Here is a 20,051-nt window from a genome sequence, read left to right as displayed (position 1 = left end):
GTGCCATGTCTAATTACCATGTTGATGTTAATGACAATAAAGACTATTCTATTCCATTATTTTTATTTGTTCGTTTACCCTTAATGAACAACATAAGGAAACACATTTTTCCACAAAAAAAACTGTACAATACAGGGATATGAACATGTACCCAAAGGACTGAAACAAAAGCTTTTAATTGCCTACCCCTCTTTCATTTTTCTTGTAGGAAAGACGAATTAAACTGCAAAACAAGAACATAACCATCCCCCACAAAATATTATTTAAAGAAAAATAAACGATATTTCAGACCAGCATTTATAAAGCTTGCAACTTCTATAACATACAAGAACCAAATAATTTTGATATATCAATCCTTCAAACACTCTAATGTCCCCTGTGATGTTCCACAGGGCTCTGTACTTGGCCCTCTTCTTTTTAGTATTTATATGCTTCCGCTTGGTGATATTATCCGCAAGTATAATATTAGTTTCCATTGCTATGCAGACGACACTCATCTTTATCTGCCACTGGAGACAACTGGACAGTTAAGTTGTCGAAATCTGGAAGCTTGCCTCACTGAGATTCAAAGATGGATGTCACTTAATTTTTTGCACCTTAACCCAGAAAAAACTGGAATGTTGATTATTGGTCCAGCGCATTGTCGTGAGTTGTTTTCAAACACTTCCCTGAACCTAGACAAATGTAATATCACCCATAGTGACTCGAAAAGTCTAGGTGTTATACTTGAGCCTAATCTGTCGTTTCAGTTACACGTGAAAAATATTACTAGAATAGCTTTCTTCCACCTCCGTAATATTGCGAAGATTCGTTTGATGCTGTCCCAATCAGATGCAGAGGTTCTAATTCATGGACAATAAACAGGACTGGCCTGCCAACACAGAAGCACTGTGCAGGAAAGGACTAAGCTGACTGTACTTCCTCAGAAGGCTGGCGTCCTTCAACATCTGACAAAAAATCTCCTGCAGATGTTCTATCAAACTGTTGTGGCGAGCGCCCTCTTCTATGCAGCAGTGTGTCGGGGAGGCGGCACTAAGAAGAAGGATGCCTCACGTCTGAATAAACTGGTGAGTAAGGCGGGCTTGGTTGTGGTCACAGAGCTTGACAGCCTGACAACTGTGGCTGAGAGACGGGCACTGAACAAGCTGCTGTCAATCATGGACAAATCACTACATCGACTACACGGCATCATCTTCTGGCAGAGGAGCAGCTTCAGTGACTGACTGCTGTCGCTGTCCAGCTCCACGGACAGACTGAGGAGATCATTTCTACCTCATGCTATGAGGCTCTTTAACTCCACCCGGGAGAGTAAAAGCCCGCATTAAAACCCAACCTCACATTTGCATATTTTGCTTTATCTTTTTTACAGTGTCTATATTTTGAACATTATTTAAATACTTTTTATTCTACATGTTATCATGGGTATTTTTGTATTCTACCAGTATATCTCTTGTTTTATTTTTTACATGGGGATACTGCTGGAAATGTGAATATTCCCACAGGGATGAATACAGTAACTATCTCTATCCCTCTTACTATACTATACTGTACTATACTCTACTATACTATACTATACTATACTATTGTCTACTATACTATCTACTATTTTCTTATATTCTATTCTATTTTTAGTGCATGAGGGGGTTTGGGGTTTTTAAGGGTTATTGATCTATCTTCGTTATTCATTATCCATTATCCGTTATCGGTCAGTTCATTATACGCTACAAAGCCTAGGAGCCGGGACACTTACTCTCAGCCAAAAGGCTAAGCTAAGGTCCTAGCCCTATAGCCTTGTTGCGATCATTGCGAATGCACCGTTCCCGGAGGTACTGCAATACCGGGCCGATGCGTGGAGTGGACAGAGCAAGCTCTTATTCTGCATGAGTGCTTTGCAATGTATTTTTGTTGACATGGAGTAACAAGAAAAGTAACCATGTCCATCCATTTCATGCACCACTTATCCTCACTAGGGTCACGGGAAGTAACCACATTGTCTTTTTTTTTTAGAAAGAAAAAAGTAACCACGTTTTCTTAAAAAAAACCTCTTTGACATGGTTTCTAAATATAGTTGACACACTGTGTCCCTTGCATGGTTGAATTGTGAGGCTGTAAGGTTTCTACATGTCAAACGAGCCATTGTTGTATCTGTGGAGCAAGGCAGACTCGTGGTTAGCACATACTCAGACCCTAGATTAAATGTGGAAAAAAACAATTTTGCAAGTTCACTTATTTTCAATGACTATGCTTATTTTTAAACCATTGCTTTCAATTCTGAGATGCCCGTCAGAATCAGCCATTGTAATTTAAGTTTTACTAATACTGTGTGTTTTAAGTTGTGTTTGCCAAAACAATGCCATCACATGTGCATTTGTTAAATAAAATAAAAATAAAATAAAAATAAATCAAACAACTACTAGGGACTCTGGTTAGAGCCAAAAAATGCAATTTTCTGAAGGCCTAAAAACGAAAAAGACTGACATGTTTTCTCCTGTTATATGTGACCTTGCCACAAGATGGCCCTCGCGGATAGTTTGATCTCAGTATGTGAAACGATCCCTAAGACATTAATTTATTTTTATTTTTTTGAAGCTTAATATAACTTACACGCACGAAAGAACATTTTGTCAAGTTTTATGATCCAAAAAAATGAGGTGTTATTTTAAAACCATTAAGTAAAAAATAGATATATCAATACGCCTTGCAAGAAAGAGGGCGAACTACATTGTTTGGCGGAGGACGGTGAATAAAACGTGGTTGAGCAGAAATAACAGAAATTAAATAGTGATCATGTTTACTTATTGTTGTATCTTTTTAATTATTTGCGTTTTGTTTTAATGTTTTAGAGGAAAAAATGTTCACTTGATGAAGGCAATTAAAAGTTGATAAAGTTTCTTAATACATGTGTGCTTTTCATAATGTCAACGAACGTTTAATGGTGTGTCTTTATTTTATATAGTTGATATTTGAAACTAAAAAATAACTTTTTCACGTCCAGACATTTGTAGGTTATAATTACACCTGTGCTGCTGGTTGACCTTCTTAGCATTTAGCCGAGGGCTGAGCTAAATAGGGACGTGAAGTGCGCATGCGCAGTGTCCCTCCACAAGTTGCCGCTCTCTCACGCACACACACATAAGTCAAGCGGACAAGTACCACAAAGAGGCTGAACGTCGCGCGTGGGACCTGTTAGTGCTTCGAAAGAGCCTCAAAAGTGTTCTTTCAGGGGGTTTGAAAACATTTCTGTATCGGTGGAGAACTTCTTTAACGCTTACAAAAGTTTGTGTGGGAACCGCCGGTGTTGCGTTGAAGTCCCAATCAAGCAGCCGTGCGAGGACACCTTGCATCGGGTAAGTCGTTCTTACGCACTCACTCAAAACAGTCATTCCAGTTTTCAGTTTTTAGTTTTTAAAACCACGTAGTTAGCAAAAAAAGCGGGGGGTGGTTTAGTTTAAGTGTACATCTTAAAATTGGTCAAGTATCCCCCCCGTGGAGAGCAAACGAGTCAATCCAATGAAGCGCTGCCGTATAAACGGGTTACATTAAACGTGTCTGTGGTGCATTTACGTGCTCGGCGTTTGCAGATTAGACTTTGAACTCCGTGTGAAGTACTGCTTTCCAAGTAAGTAGTAAAATGAATCATAACTTGGTGGAATGTTCCTCGATGCAGGGCGTTTATTTGGAAAATTGCTAGGTGTGCCATTAAGTGTGGACTTGCAGTTTTTAATTGATTGGTCGTTGCACCCATTTTGATGTTTTATCACACATGTGCACGTTTCATTTGTTTATTTTCACATTTGTGTCCAAGTCCTTTACATCAGGGGGTCACAAGCTCCATTTACATTAGGGTTTTCAAAAGCAAAGCTCAGTTAATACCACTCCACTGTTCTAAAAAAAAAGAACTACAGTGGAACTTCGGTTCTCGACCATAATCCGTTCCAGAACCCTGTTCAAAAACCGATTTGGTCAACCACGGAAAATAGTTTTTCCCATTAAAAGTAATGTAAAATCATTTTAATCTGTTCCAACACCCTGAATATTTAGCAAGAATGTAAACATGAAGCCAACCCAGGCTAATCGTATGTTTGCGTTAGCGTAATCTTCCGTACGAAAGATTACGCTAACATGAACGTGTAAGAATAAAAATATTAGGTCGCTTACACGTCATTTAGCACCCGGGTCTCCACAACAAGTGGTGAGATGTTAAAGGATAAAGAAAAGAATTATAAATAGGATTTCTTATCTTTGTGGTGCTCAGCAGAAGCCATGCTGTATGTATAGCAAGATCGGAAACTCTCACACCTTCTTCATATTTTGCTATTTCTTTCTTAAATGCAACAGTTGTACGCACTACTCTTCTTTTTTCACCTGTAGCAACTTTGCCTCTTTCACCGAACTTCTTCCGAGGCATAATTAGGGGTTAAAACACTCCGTTCACCGATATTCAAAACGAAAGCAAAAAGAAGTGCGCGCTCACGTGACAACGGTTCTTCACGAGGGGTGGGGGCAATCTACACCCGTACGCCGCGCAGCATCGCCCCTAGCGCACCGGCGTTCGAACTCCGATTTTTTTGAACGAAAAGCGAAGCAAGAATTTCTCGAAATTTTGGGTCGAGAACCGATTTGTTTGAACTGAGAGGCGTTCGAAAACCGAGGTTCCACTGTAATAAGAAAATAAGCCGAGCTGTAATACAAAGATGAAATAATAAAACATTTTTTTTGCAAACTTTGCGCAAAGGCCAAAACTCACTGAAAGTTACATGCAAGTTGCGTCCACTGTATTTTAATATCCACTGGCCTTTCAGCTTTAGTTGAGCAGCGGTGACATTCTCCTTCTGGCCAAAAGTTGTATGTAAGGTGCATCCAGTGTCTTTTAAGCTTCAGCGGAGACAATCTCCTGCCCACCCCGTTGACCCCTTGTTCCATGTTTTAGTTTAATTAAAACAATTTGTGATTAGATTGCAAAAAATGTTGACTCGAATCAACTAATTTGTTGAAACTCCTTGTTTGTGACACGTACACACTGCCATGGGTCGAAGCAGGAAGTATCTAGCGACTCATATTGCAAGGCAGATGTCCATGTCAAGTCATGTTTATTTGTATAGCCCTTAATCACAAAGAGTCTCAAAGGGTTGCACAGACCAGATTATTGCCAACCACATCAATCCTCTGATCTAAAACCTACATGAGGGCAAGGAAAAACTCAAAAACCTCTATAAGGAAAATGAAGAAACCTTGAAGGGATGGTACATGATGTAATCCCTCTTCCAGGATGACTAGGCTGCAGCGGATATTGCAATAACAAATAACACACAGATATTGTCAACATAGGTCGTTCATAAGATAGGGAATAGAAGTGTGTTTTGAGCTTGGATTTAAACATCACCACTGAGGTTGCAGATCGAATCTCAGGGGGAAGCACTGGGGCCCGAATGGAGAACGCTCTCAAACTTGCGGATTTCTTGGCTCTTGGGATCATCTTTCTCAAACATTAGCATGTGAAAGTGGTACCCATTTTCAGCCATTTCTAACTAATTAGCATCAAAACCAAGCAGGCTGCACTAACATTAAGATTTTGGATATGGTGGAGGACACAAGCTGTCGTCTTTCGGGTGAGAAATGGCCCACGAGCCGCAAGTTTGATGCATCACATAACAGGCCTTAAATTTGATTTTGTATAGCTAGTTATGCGAATTCGGTATTAAAATGCTGACTCTAAATCAGTTCAGATTTCAGTATCAATGTCTCAACAAAAATACACAAAGTTGCAGTATTTTGACACAAACTGTGGATTATGGGACTCACTTGCATATAAAATCAGTTTTTGAGTGTGGTGACGTCCATGTGCTTCCAAGACTGTAACAACCTTGACATATTTTTGTAGTTGCCATTGGTCTCAAACTTATGATTATCTTGGTCTATTTTAGGTTTACTACTACTTTTAGAGTATGATATTTTGTTTTTCTGTTTTGCTTTTATCGCTTTGACATCCCGCACATATTTTTCTTTAAGTCCTTTACATGTACTAAAAGAAACGTAAGGGGTTTTGGATCACAATGGGGGGCCGGTAGTCTTTATTGTGTCCTTGAAGAGCTTGAGTTTTCCCTTGAGGGGTCTGATGGACTTCACTGCCCTTTTTCCTTTTCCTTTTTTCTTTCTAAAGTAGACCCCAAACCCTCCATGCTCTTCCGGAGGTAAGCGCTAAATTGAACTGTCTAAAAGGGAGCATTGTGATGGTTGTTTGATTAAATTCCTTGCCGTCCGGTGTTTTTCCTACATTTAGGAGGCTGCATGAGAATCCTTTTAATCTCCTGAGTGGAGATAATTTGGTATTTACCCTTTTATACAACTGATAAACTCCAATTTATTGAGTAGCAGTAAGTGCTAATCGGAAGCACAAAGAACATGCTGGAGAAAATACATTGCCGCTACAATATTTGCATCAGGGATTTTTTTCACTTAATGCCTTATTGTAACCTAAATATGGAGGTCTAGTGCACGTTAGTTACGGATGAGGTGTTATTTAGATAATATGAAGTATGGTAACCTTTGAAAATATGATTTATTTGCATGGGTCTCTTTGCACAGCTGCAGTGCCTCCTGAACTTAATCCCATTCTTTTGTTCCTGTTTTGTTCTTCCACAAGTGGAACAACTGATAAATCCATGTGCACTCGACCTCTGCAACCACGATGACTGCTGGTTACAAACACAATTTACAGATGACAAAACTGAAATATCACATTTCCATTATTTTTTGGGATAAAATTGCGATCTTCATTTTTATCATGATTTTTGCCAATAATATTTTGGTGAGGGTTGAATTTATATTGTGCAGCTAACGATTATTCTAATAATGAACGAATCTGTCAATTATTCTGTCGATTAATCAATGGATTGTTTTTTTTTTTAAATATTGCACAACACAACAGAATATTCTATAATATAATACAATAAAAAACCGAAGTGTTTGAAAAATAACTTGCCAATAAACAAATATACATACAAATGGATGCTATACACCTGCAAATGTGTTAGATACTCTTTTCCAACCACCTTATCTAAAGATATTACATTTAGACTTATCACACAAAACAAAAAAAGTGCAATAAATATTTTTTATATGAAGCAAACATAAAAAAAATAAATGTAAACTGACCTTTAAAATGTTTTTTTTTTTTGAGGGGGGCAGGGTAAATCTTTGAAAATGATCAACATTCCCAATGTGCAAATTATTTACAACATGCTAAAAAGGCTGCCCTTTGTGTTGAGTTAAACACTTCTTTGTTATATTTCTTTTTACGTTGTAAATTTTATGAATCTATGTTCATATTTTCTGTTTCTGCAGCACTTTTTGTTCCCTTGTTAACTTTGTAGTGTTTGACAGTTTAGATAGATAGATAGATAGATACTTTATTCGTCCCTGAAGGGAAATTCACATTTCCAGCACCATCCCTGAGCTGAGAACAGTACAATAATAAAGCCATAAGAATACAATATACAAATACCCAGTGTGACATGCAAATGCCCACTGTAGCGTGTTATATAAAGTAACTAAATAGTGCTACACAGAATACATATTGCATATTACATATTGCAGTAAGATTTAATGCCAATTTCTGTTTTGGAATTATGCAATCTTCATTAAAAAAAGAAAGATACTTTTATGAAATGATCTCAAGGTGCCTTCTACGGGACCAAAGTGGTACTACAACTTCTCAACGAGATCCAAAGCACTTATTTGCACTGATTAACGTATTTAGTGGCTGATAAATTGCGCAACACGATGAATCGATGAGGTAATAAGTCCCTAATTTTTTAAATAAACGTAATCGATTCGTGGCTGCAGCCCTATTGTGCATACATCTTTTTCAATTTGTATGATTAAACATTTGAGCATTAATTGGCAACCAAAGTGTTTTAGTTTTCAATGCAGCTAATGTTTGCTTCTGTGCTAAACTAAGGCCAGGGAGTGAAGGAACAGAAGAAAATCTAACACTCTTTACATTCTTTGAGCTTACAATCTTAAGTTTCATTGTCTCATTGCCCACCTCTAGACAATTTGAACCGGCCAATTAACCTGACATGCATGTTTTTGGAATGTCGGAGGAAACCCACGCAAGCACGGGGAGAACATGTAAAGTCCACACAGGAAGCTTCGATCTCATGACCTCAGAACTGTGCCGCTAATCGTATCTTTATTTTTTTGAGCTTGCAATCTTAAGTCCTATAAACATATTGCCCACCTCCTGGCTAATTTCAAGAAAACCATGTTTACAGTTGAACAGTAAAATCAACGTGTCCATTAGTCTATATTTGAGGTCATCAATCAGTTAACCAAATGATGGAAGTTTTAGGAAGCGTTTCTGTTTACTTCGCAAGCATGTCTCAAAGAGAGCTTAGCGGCAAAGCTGTGCATACATCGCACGAGCCGGGTCCGCCTGGTGTAGCTTGGTACATACGGCTTAGCGAAGGGGTCTGTATCAGCCTCTGTGTACTCTTGGCACATGTCCCTGAATTATCACCTTTGTGACACGACCCCTCTGTCCACACGATTGAAGGGTATCCTCGGTGTCTCCATCTCTGAATCGCCATTGTTCTCAGTAGTCCCACCATTCCGCTATTTGCTCTCGTAGGACGATTGAGGAACCCCGAATGTCAACTCTTTCTTCCCTGAATGCAGCTGTATTTACTCCGCGGTGTGGATCACTTGTAATTTCACTGCCGGACGCACATCTGCGCATACTTGGGACACTAAAAATAAATGCCACGCGAGCTACGCGTTAACTCCGAGTGAAGGATTTATACATGTCTCCCTCACTGGAATGTGTTTTTATCTGATGGCAACCCTCGAATGTTCTCACCGGTTTCTGCGGTGGGTGAGGACCTCCATGACTGGCTTGTAATTAGCCTTCCAAAGAGGGGCGCGTTCTCAACACGACAGCTTGGCCAACCAACACGCCAGGAATCGTGGTTGAGTACCTACTGTTTCGCAGTTTCAAGTTTGCGGTTGAGCTCACATTTGGTACAGTTTAGGAGGAATCCAGCTACATAGTTTAAATTCAGATGAAATTATTTTGTACCTAATTTGGATGTTTTAAAAAAAACTGTACAAACAGCATGTATATTTCCTACTGATATAGGATCAAAAAATATTGATATCTGAAATTACTTTTTTCGCGTTTAATGTGTACCAGAACCACCCATCAGAAGTGAAAATCTGTTAAGTAGTGTCACACCTTCATAAAATCCCCAATGGGGCAAACTTCCCATTAAGATGAAGTTATTACCGACTGAGAATGTACGACAAATAACACACAAAACGTAATTGCAGTTGTATGAATGGTTTTATTGCCATTTACAAAATCATAGCAAAATTGGAGGGCTTCTCCTCTTAGTGTAAGAAAGGGCGCTAAATCTCTGCAATGACTAAAATCCAACTGTCCCAAATGTATCAGTTTCCCACAAGTTGTAGCTCCAGGTCACCCATTTCATGGCTTATGGATCTGGCGTTGGTAAGGGTTGTTACATAGCTTAGCCCTAGCAATAGGGCCGGACCTGCAGCCTTGTTTTTGTCACTTCAGGCGCTTCCTGGACCCGATAGCTAGGTGATCAGTACTTCTTTGCCCTCTAACGAGCCGCCAAAATCTAGCGCTCGCCATTCTTCCTAGTTTGCTTTGGGAGGCCGCGACCGACCCGTTGTTTGACTGACGGCGTACACCACTCTCACAGTTGCGCACACACAGCAACACCCACCCAACACAGAGCACCCTCCCCTAATCTGTCCCCCGCTGTCAATCAGAACACAATGCATGGTACAATGTCAATAAACATAAAGCCAATTCAATTAAAAATCCTCGAAGGAGTAAACAAGCGATAGCCGAAGCGTCAAGTAGCGAGGGGTCTCTGTATATCGGAAGTGAAACAGTTGTATCTGTACTGGTAAAGTTAATTAAAGCAAGAATTTTTTTTTTTCCCCGATAAAATATCAGGGCTCCGGATTATTACAGATGTGTTTTTTTTTTTGGGGGGGGGGGGGGGGGGTGCTGTCATGAATACAAGCAGTGTGTAAAACCACTGCTTACATAATTTGAACATGATGTTGGATTATTTGAATCACACAAAAAGTCTAATGGTGTGATTTTGAAAAATCTCAGCGAACACTTGTTGAAATGTCATACCGTGCATGTGATTTTTCTCACACCAGAGGCTGCTGGTCCGTACTTTTCTTAGAAAGTTCAACTGGCGCTCATCAAAGAGCTGGCAGAGTTGCGGTAAATCCGTTTTGAAGTGTGATTTGTGGATTGGGAGGCTCGGGTAAATCACAGGGATAGCTAGCCAATATTTTGCTTCATTCGATCTAAATCATGTTACTGCTGGCACAATGGGAATGTAGCTTAACTTATGTTTCAGTTTTTGTGTCTATCTGCCGGTCATTTTGTGGACAATTTCCTGTTGCTTCCAGCTACTTTTTAAAAAAATATTTCTTTTAGTTAACTTTCCAGACATGAAGTCTTCAAGTTGGTGTCTGTTTTTTGCTAGACTATAAATCCTGGTTAAAATTTACAATTTTCTTTTTACCAGTCTGGGTTTTCAATGAAAAAATGGGTTGACACATCAAGAACAAGATGTTTGATAAACAATTCATGTCTCACCTTGATCAAATAGCTAAGATTGGTAAAGCAGACATTTTGGGTGGTCTTCAGCGAATTTGTCCAAATGTTTACCAGGGTATCTTTAAAAAATTGGCAAATTTTTAGAGCTGTTTCTTTTTGCTTGCTACCTTGTTTGTGATTGCAAATTTAATTACAAAGGAAGAGAGGGGAAAAAATGCTTGTGATTGAGGTTTTTCATCCTCTCGTGTGGTTGGATTAACCCTCAAGTAAAGCCTAAAGTGTGTTTCACAATGATGTCTTGTTTCCTGGTATGTTAATCCCTTTCTTTTCACTCACTTGTCATGTGCTTTGTCGGGGATCATCAAAGGGCAATCGCGGGGATCCGTTCTTTCTTCTGCCGACGTCCTCGTTGCAGACCAGTTTTGCTATCATTCTGCGCTACACGTTGACGGATCTGAGAAAGATCTCACTACCGGTTTATTTATTTGTTTTTCGGAGACAGGCAAAGGCTTCTGTTGATATTTTGATAAAGCCCAAAGCTATGCGGGCGTGCACAGACAGTGCCCCGTCGAGTGGCGGCATTCCTTAAGGCGTCTTCCTGAAGTCAGCCAGACCAGTGATGTTGTTCCCTTTTTTTGGGACAATAAAATCATGGAAGTTGGCCTTATTACCTCCAAAAGTAAGGCAAATGAAATAGATAAACGGTAATATCCTGGTAAAAAAATATGAATAGTGATACAAAAGTGTTTCAGACCAATACCAATATTCATGCTAAACTATTTAGTCTCTGGGAAAAGCTCAAATATTTATAAACAGCAGGGGTCTCCAACGCGATCTACCTGGGGCCTGCCTGAGCTTGGGTCTGGTTGAGGTTGTATCCAAATCAGGTTTTACAGAAAAAGGTTGTTTAAAAACATTCCTCTGTTTTCAAATCTATTTTGGGGGATTTTTTTACACAAGATGAGATCCAAAAAATTAAATTAAAAAGTATTAAAAATTCATATGAAAAATCAAACTATAATATCTGAATCCATGATCAGCTAGGGCTGCTTATAAAGGGACTGAATCTATTGTTCACGGCCTCTTAGTGTTAAAAAATGTTCTTATTTTAAAGCAAAAAAAGAATATTCATTTAACTACTAGAACTATCTTACATGTGCATTTTTTAAATACTAGTAGGAGGAGACATTTCCATTTATTTTACATAACATGGCCTAACCTGGAAGGGGATGACATAATTGTTCACCATCTTACTGCTACTAGTACCTTAAAAACAAACCTGATGAAAGGCTGGGCAAGTAAATAGACGAAAAATTGTGCTTTATGGCCACTTTGAATCTCCGTAATCTTCATTCGTACTCGCGATTTTTAGCAACCGTTTTGGTTGCAAGACAGAATAGTGGTGGTCAAATTATACACACTCTCTGGTTAACTTTCTTAATAAGGCAGGGGACACAACCTATCATCTCGAGGGTGGCAAATGGCCCCCGGGTTGTGATTTTGAGCTCCCTGATAAACATCTTTAAATTTTCGCATGAGCTTTTTCCTTAAAATACCATTAAGGCTTTTCATAATTGATATAATTATACAATTATTAAAGTGCTACCATAGGGCTGCTAGTGCTAATACCGGTCACTGATATCGTAAAAGGCCGGTATCTGCAGCGATATTTAGCAAGGATGATGGACATTAAAAAAAAATAGTCATGGACCTATTTTTAAAAAGTTAACGGTCTGATTCAACGCTCTTTACTGCTCCCTTAAGGACTACAATGGACCAAAATAAACACAAAAGGATTTCTTAGAAAGGAACAATTACTTTTGACCTGTTTTTCATTCTTTTCGACCCCATCTGAAACCTTTTCCTCCACACGGCAAGTCAACCTTGGCATTTGAATTGCCTCCTTTCCTTGGATGCCACAGTTTTACTGCTGAAAGAGCCCCCAAATGACCCCCATCCCCCCCTGACCGGCCAGTTACACCGGGCTGCTCGCGTTTCAGTGGCCTGCACAGGCCGCTATTGTCAGGTTACCACGCGTTTATGTGTGCGTTCGTGCAAATTGGCATGCGCCATTTGCCGCCTCGTAATTGGCCCTCGCTCGGGTCCGTGTGAGACGGCACGGTTTGACATCTCCTTGTTATTTCCAGGGAAGTTTCCCCTCTGAATGAAACAAGAGGAGGGAAGAAAACATGTCAACAAAAATGAGTCACTGTTTGGTCTTATTGAAATGAGTTGAAATGTACTTGGAGTTGTATTCAATTTTTAATACTCGTTGCGTTGTTATGAACTAAACCTTTTAATTTCCTAAATTATAATTCCATTAAATTGTCTATTTTGTTGTCTAGTGTGGTGTGCAGCCTTGCTGAACGTACATGAGTGTTTGTCCTTAAGGGATCTGTATAGAATTTGGCACTCTTACTCTTTCCTGGCTTGTCATCATTGCAGCTTCAGACTGCTCATTCATGTTGTGCGTGCAAGGACGTACATTATTTAGATGCACTCCGATAAACGCATCCTTTTTCATTCTTTTTTTGGGGTTTAATGACACCTTTTCTTCCTTCCCCCCATTTTGATGCTACATGGAAAATGGAGATTTTTAAAAAAAAGTGGTACAAGCATGATGTCATTCTGCACCACTCACCCCCCCACCTTTCCGCTTACCTAATGTGCTCTGCCCCTAACGGCTCTGGTAAAAGTAAGATAATAGCAGATAGGCGCAGTGGAAAATAAAGCATAGGGGCTCTTTGAACTGAGTTGTGAATTGTTAACTCATACTCAATAGAGAAAATATGAAACTTGCAACTTTTTAAGGACATTTCAAATGACAAACCTCTAAGAATCGCAAGAAAATGTCAAGATATTTTGTTGACATTTTAAACCTCCAAAGCACTAAAGGAAACATTCTACTTACCCCATTAAGTTTCCTGGAAGTGTAAACGTTGCCAGGGTCCCCAGCAGAGTGGTAAGGCTTTGAAGGACAACGAATAGTCATGTCACTTTGTGTCCACTGCTGCTTTGCGCTGCAACTAACGACTATATTAATTGTGGACTAGTCACCAACTATTAGAATGATTAGTCAAATAATCTGATGATTATTATTTATTCTTAAATTTAGGTTGACTTTTTAAAAATTATGATGCAAATAATAAATGAAAGAGAAACTGATGCAATTAAAGTGTTTGCTTAGTCGAGACAAAACTCCATATGAAAAGCTCTTGAACAGGCTCGCAGTGGAACAGTAAATTAAAATAATCAATTGCATTTTGTGATGCAAATTCCAACAAAAGTACTTAACGATTCTCAACAGTTTAAAATCAACGATAAACGTTTTTAATTTCATTACAACTCACGATTGTTCTTTGGGCTGCATGCGTTTAGTTTTACATAAATTTGTCAGGCACACCGTTCAAGCTCTCTTTTATAGCAAAATATACGCGTATAAAATGTACAATGCATGTAATCGAAACCATATTGGCTTGAATGTTACCTGAATCGAGCGAGTCGCTCTCCGTTTAGTGCAACTTGTCTGACTGTTCTCTTTAAATGTTGTATTACCTAGGTCTGCTTTGCAAACTTTACAAATAGTCTTTTTATCTTTCATATCCAGGCTTAAATGCTCCCAAACTTTAGAAGTTTTGGTACATGTACTTGATCTGGACGTCATCATTTCTGTATTTTCCAGCTCTAGACAGAGATGCTGTTGCGCATGAGGGACTCATAAGAGTAGGGCTGCAACTAACGATCATTCTAATAATTGATTAATCTGACAATTTCTTTTTTTTGATGATGAAAAAACACATTAATATATAAAAAAAACACATTAATTTCTTCTTTATCCAGATATTCAAGTTTTGTGGACAGAAAAGAAAATACTGCGCAAAACAGAATATTCTACAATATTAAAAAAAAAAAAAGAAAATCTGTTTGTCAAATAAATGACAAAATACATACATGTATGTTATACACCTGCAAATAAATATCTTTTCTAACAAAGTGCAAACAAAGCCATTTTTGTTGTTTAAGGGACATGAGCTTTTGAACCAGAAATAAATGCAAATGTGAAAACCCAGTAACATGAGTTTCAACATTAATAAGCAAAAAGTAACCCCTATTACCCTTGCTCACCAAATCACTTTTCGTTCTTTGTGAACTCTGAATTTAAAATGCAAAAATGTGAGCATCTCAATGAGGATCATGTTGAGGATGGTCTCAGTGACGACAGCTGATTGCTGTGGCATGCATGTGTCTCTCCCACATTAAGCTTTCATTGATTGCTGTTTTTTAATGAAATAATTATCCATCCATCCACTATCTGTACTGCTTATCATCAGTAAGGTCGGGGGGGTGCTGGAGCCCATCCCAGCTATCCTCGGGCAGTGGGCAAGGGACACCCAATCTACCGTTTTTTTTCGTACCTTGAATGTTCGTAAGTAGGGGAGCGTCTGTATTTCTATTATCAATTTTTGTTGACAACATTGACTACTCGTTGCACCCATACTATTGAGGGACATGTCTGCAGAAATCAAACCATTTATTCTTTTCAAGAAAAATGCCTAGTTATTTTAAAAACATTTTATATTCTAGTCCTTTGGTGGCTAAAACAAAGCATCACAACGAGCATGATTTATTAAGGCCCCAGTGTAGGTTTTATATCGACTGAAAGATCCATATTAACATGAAATCAAACATGTACAATCACATGAAAATTTTCTTTAATACTTGTAAGTCAAGATATTTTTAGATTTCATATCCTGAAAGCTCCTTTGACGAAGATGCCGGAATGACAAGCAAAGTTGGCTTGTCCCGTTCGTACTTTTAGCAGCTTCTTAACAGCAAATTTCGTTCCTCAACTGGAATCGGGCATCAGCCACTTTTCATTTTAGCCTTTTTTACTAGGTCCCCCTGCTAGCCACATGACTGAGGTGCAAAGCTTGACTAGCTGCTGTTATCATTGATAGCTGCTCCAGGTAATTAAGTCTTTCGGTGTCATCCGGCTTTTTTTTTTTAATCCAGCCTAGAGGTTTTACAGACCTTTTCAATAGTTTTTTTGCTAGCTGCTCAAGTTGTTCCCCTGACTGATCGTTAGCTACTACAGCTCTGACCAACTCTTGGTAGCTGTGCTTTTTAGTGGGTACAGGGTAAATCCAACCGGCCCAGTTTTTAGTTGTTGCCCGCCAAAAAGCTCTGTTGCTCACAATTTGCAAGTAACGTTTTGTTATGTTGAATAATTTTGGCCTTCCGTAGTTCCAGCATATGATACAGTGAACGCTTGTGATGGATTATTAGTCCCTCTTTAAAAGAAATGCAGACGACCACCAACACACCCTTAAAAACATGTTGTTAACCACTTGCAGCTGGCACTGAGGTTTTCCCACACATCGGCGGTTGCTTTTAAACGACCGTGTTGTAATTAAAAGATACGAGCCTTTCCCGCTCCTCACATCAGAAGCGCCTACCATAAAAGCCGTCGGCAAAGCGTTAAACCCGAGAGGGGCCGGCCGGTTGGGTGGAGAGGACGGCACTTGGACAACAACAACAGAAGCAGTAAATGATTTCCTCTTGCGGTCGGCTGCACTTTGTTTACAGTGCAGATTAGCTCCCCTGGTGACACGTTGATCTTATCTGATGATTGTGATGGCCCACATGGAATCTTTTAATAGGATAAAACTACACGATTCAGTTCCTTTGTGGAAAATTACACTAGATATGCATTTAGAACTGTTGTGAAACAGTACAAATTTTATTCTTGGCCCAACATGGGGTACAGTATTATTTTTCCTTGGTTGGTTTGTACAAAACAATCCAATCCTATGGGCATTTCTAGATAAAATGACCCAGTTTTTGGGTTATTAAAACACTACTATTTTTCAGTCATTTAACACAAATTGACATTATGTTGGGGTGCAACCTTAAATCCTTAATTATGACCCAAATATAGTCCACTACAAGTTTACTCTAAATCATCCATCCATCAATCAGCTGCACCGCTTATCCTCAGTAGGGTCACGGGGGTGCTGGACCCCATCCCAGCAATCTTCGGGCAGTGGGCTGGTTGCCCGCCAGTCGCAGGGAACACCGTGACAGAGAACTCCCTTGCTCATTCAAACCTTGGGACAATTTGGACCGTCCGATTAACCTGACATGCATGTTTTCCGAATGTGGGAGGAACCGGAGTGCATGGAGGAAACTGGCGCGAAGACGGGGAGAACATGCAATCACGGCACAGGAAGGCTGGTAGCTGGGTTAGAACCCACGACCTCAGAACTGTGTCGCTAACCATTAGCTGCCATGCCGCCTTTCCTCCAAATCACTTGCGGCAAAAATAACCCAAATTGTGGTTTTAAAAATGGACCGATTTCATTTTTGGGATCAATTGAATCCAACCTTCTGGCCTTTCTTTACAACATTACAATGGTTTTGAGGTCTTCTCACACAAGTTGATGTACCGTATTTTCCGCACTATAGGGCGCACCCCCAAAAAATAGTTTTTGGTCCTATATCTTCCATAGATAAGGCGCACCGGATTATAAGGCGCTACAATGGGAACGTCGACAAAACAGTCAGATGATTCAAACTGATTACCCCCTTAACATTCCCAAAGCTTGCAAAGAAGCAAATACGTGTCATAGACACGTGCGGATGCGGTGTCCGTACGATGTCACTTAAATGCGTCATTTCAAATATCATTCGGAAGGTTGAAGTCTTGGGATTCAAGAAATGCCAAACATTTCTGTGTTTCCATTTTCTTTTTCGCTCACAACTTTACTGCGCATATGACAATAAACACTTGAAATTGAGTTTAATTCACTCAACTCATCACAGCAACATCAAGATCGTTCTAAAACAAGATACCGGGAAAATATAAAGCCGCATAACTCACCTAAGTTCTCACGTTCAATAATGATACGCAATCATGGTCTTCTTACAACCGTGAGTGAAGTAAATCCAGGAGAGTAGAATATTTACAAATACAGACTAATGAAACATGTTTCTTTATGGCGTACTGTAGCAAGCTTGCTACGCCATTGCTAAACTCGGCCGATTGAAGGGTTTGTTTTGGGCATCTAGCCAATCCGAGGCTCCGAATAACTTCAGCCAATAGTGATCGATTCAAATGATGATTGACACATTGGTTAGCCAATGAAACGCCGGTATATAAATCCCAGCATACACCGCGGACTAATCCACGTTTGGGGTAAAATCGAGTCGGCGGCCGTTGAGTAAGTTGCCAGACCTTGCGAATTTAATATTGAGCCATATATAAGACGCACTGTGTTATAAGGCGCATGGTCAGCTTTTGAAAAAAATTAAGACTTTTAGGTGCGCCTTATAGTGCGGAAAATACGGTAATTTTGTGGTAGAACTTTTAAGAAAACCTTGAATAGGACCCAAATATGGTCGATAAATAATACATGTCAACGTAATGTTGGGTTTTCAAATTAAGGAAACCTTCAATATGACCAAGAAACTAGGTCACAAATGTAGGAATAAAACAAAAAGGGGGTATAAAATGGACTTGTCCATTATTTCCCAAGTTGTTCTGTACAAAACAATCTAAACATTGAGGTTTTTCTTGACAGACACTCTTTTGGGATAGTTTACCATAAACTGACATACTTTAGTGGTGTAACGTTAAGAGATCCTTTTAATATGATCCAAAATGGGTTTAGAAACCGGACTGATCCATTATTTGGTTCGATTTAATCAAACTTAGCAGTATTTGTTTGGTTCACAACACAAGCCATTTTTTGCGTCATTTATGACAAATCGACGTTCTGTGGTGTATTGTTAAATCCTTCAATATGACCCAAATATAGTCCACTAGATGTAAAATACATTTCGGCCAAAATAACCCAAAATGGAGACAAAAATGACTGATCAAATACTTAAATCAATTGAATTGTTTTTTTTAGTTAATTTAAATAAATGGACTCTTGTTTTCAGTTAAGAAGCAAAGTACTGGATCAGTCAATGCTAGACCCCAGTTTTTTTTTTATTTTTACCCAGCTGTATTTACAGCGTGCATATATGTTTTTAACGTATTAACTTTCGTACCTGTCGGTTTCTCCATGTGATGGGAGTCGGGCGACAACTGACCATCTCAGGTTTCAGTTTCCACTCGGGCTTATCGCCAAGGCAACGCTGTCCATAGCTTTCCTGAGCTATCTTTTTTTGTGGTCCGCCTGATGTAGGACAGTCAAGGTGGCTTTCATTAGCTCTACTTTGTGCCGTTTGTGACAGACGTCATAAAGATTTAACGCCAGAGCCCCGATAATCTGTTTTGTCACGCTGAAAGTTGGTGGGGAGTGAGAGTTGGTTGGCTTCTCCCTGATGTCGTAGTGTTTTCATGGGAATGTCAACCCCCCAGCGTCAATGCAGCAGTGGCAGTGTCCTACGCTGATGTTTTGCTAGCCTCTGACCTTAGGACCCCAGACCCAGGATAAGGCAAAAAGCAAAGTGTGACACAGACATTTACAGCTTCCGGCCAGCCACTTGGTGAGGTTGATGGTGTAGAGTTGCCCCGGAGGCCTCTTTGTTGTCATTCCTGCCGTTTTTTGCGCTATCGGTATTAGCGCTATTTGAACGCGGGGAAATCTCAGCAAATTGGTAAAGCCCTAATATAAAGCTGAAACATTAGTTTGAAAACCTAGTTGGAAACCCAAAGAACTCTTTAAACGCGTAATATGAAACTAATCCTGGTTTGGATCCCGAGTAATAACACTTAATTTTAAACTCTTATATGAAGCTGAAGACGAAATTAAAATGTGAAACCTTAAAAACACTTTAAAACTATAGTCTGAAGCCAAAACCTAGTTTGGATCCCTAGTTTGAAACTCTTAAAATGCTTTAAAACCATACTAGGACGCTGAGACACTAGTTTTAAAACCTAGTTTGAAACCATTAAAAGCCATTAAAACCCCTACATAAAGCCAAACATAAACTGGCTTTTTAGGGTTTCAAAGTACCATATTTCAAAGACTTTAAGGCGCACCTAAAAAACTCAAATTGGACAGAAATTTAAAAGTGCGCCTTGTAATCTGGCACACCTTTTATAAATGGGGGAAAAAAGATGAATGAAATTGGACATGCATAGATATAAACTATACCGCATATGGTAACTGTTCAGCCTTTGAGAAGCTCACTAGACAATTTAGACACTTCACATTAATCCAGTCATTTAATTCAAATTTTAACAAGGCATACGTAACATGAATCAGATCTCATCACCACACAAAAGAAACTATAATAACACGTCATCAAAAAAGGATTTCTATGAATCGATATTTATTTTTGTCAACTAGTTAACTCAATCATTAACTTGATTTGTACAAACATGCTTGTGACATTTCAAACAATGATGAAAGGGGGTTCTTATGAGCAAGCGCCCTCTTCTATGCGGGAGTGTGTTGGGGAGGCAACGCTAAGAAGTCTTAATAAA

General features: G+C 39.2%; 1 protein-coding gene across 1 annotated transcript in view; it reads left to right on the top strand.

Annotated features, from left to right (window-relative positions):
- Nucleotides 1–3,092: 3,092 nt before the first annotated feature.
- The window catches only part of kank1a (KN motif and ankyrin repeat domains 1a), a 46,681-nt gene continuing 29,722 nt past the window's right edge, over nt 3,093–20,051 (top strand). The window contains exon 1 of the mRNA XM_088336591.1: nt 3,093–3,347. The gene's annotated coding sequence lies outside the window, so the exon portion shown is untranslated. The remainder of the gene's footprint in view (nt 3,348–20,051) is intronic.

Source organism: Urocampus carinirostris, chromosome 5, assembly GCF_059441175.1.
Source record: "Urocampus carinirostris isolate Australia breed hairy pipefish chromosome 5, RoL_Ucar_1.0, whole genome shotgun sequence".
Classification (NCBI taxonomy): domain Eukaryota; kingdom Metazoa; phylum Chordata; class Actinopteri; order Syngnathiformes; family Syngnathidae; genus Urocampus; species Urocampus carinirostris.
This window is presented reverse-complemented; position numbering and strand designations above follow the sequence as displayed.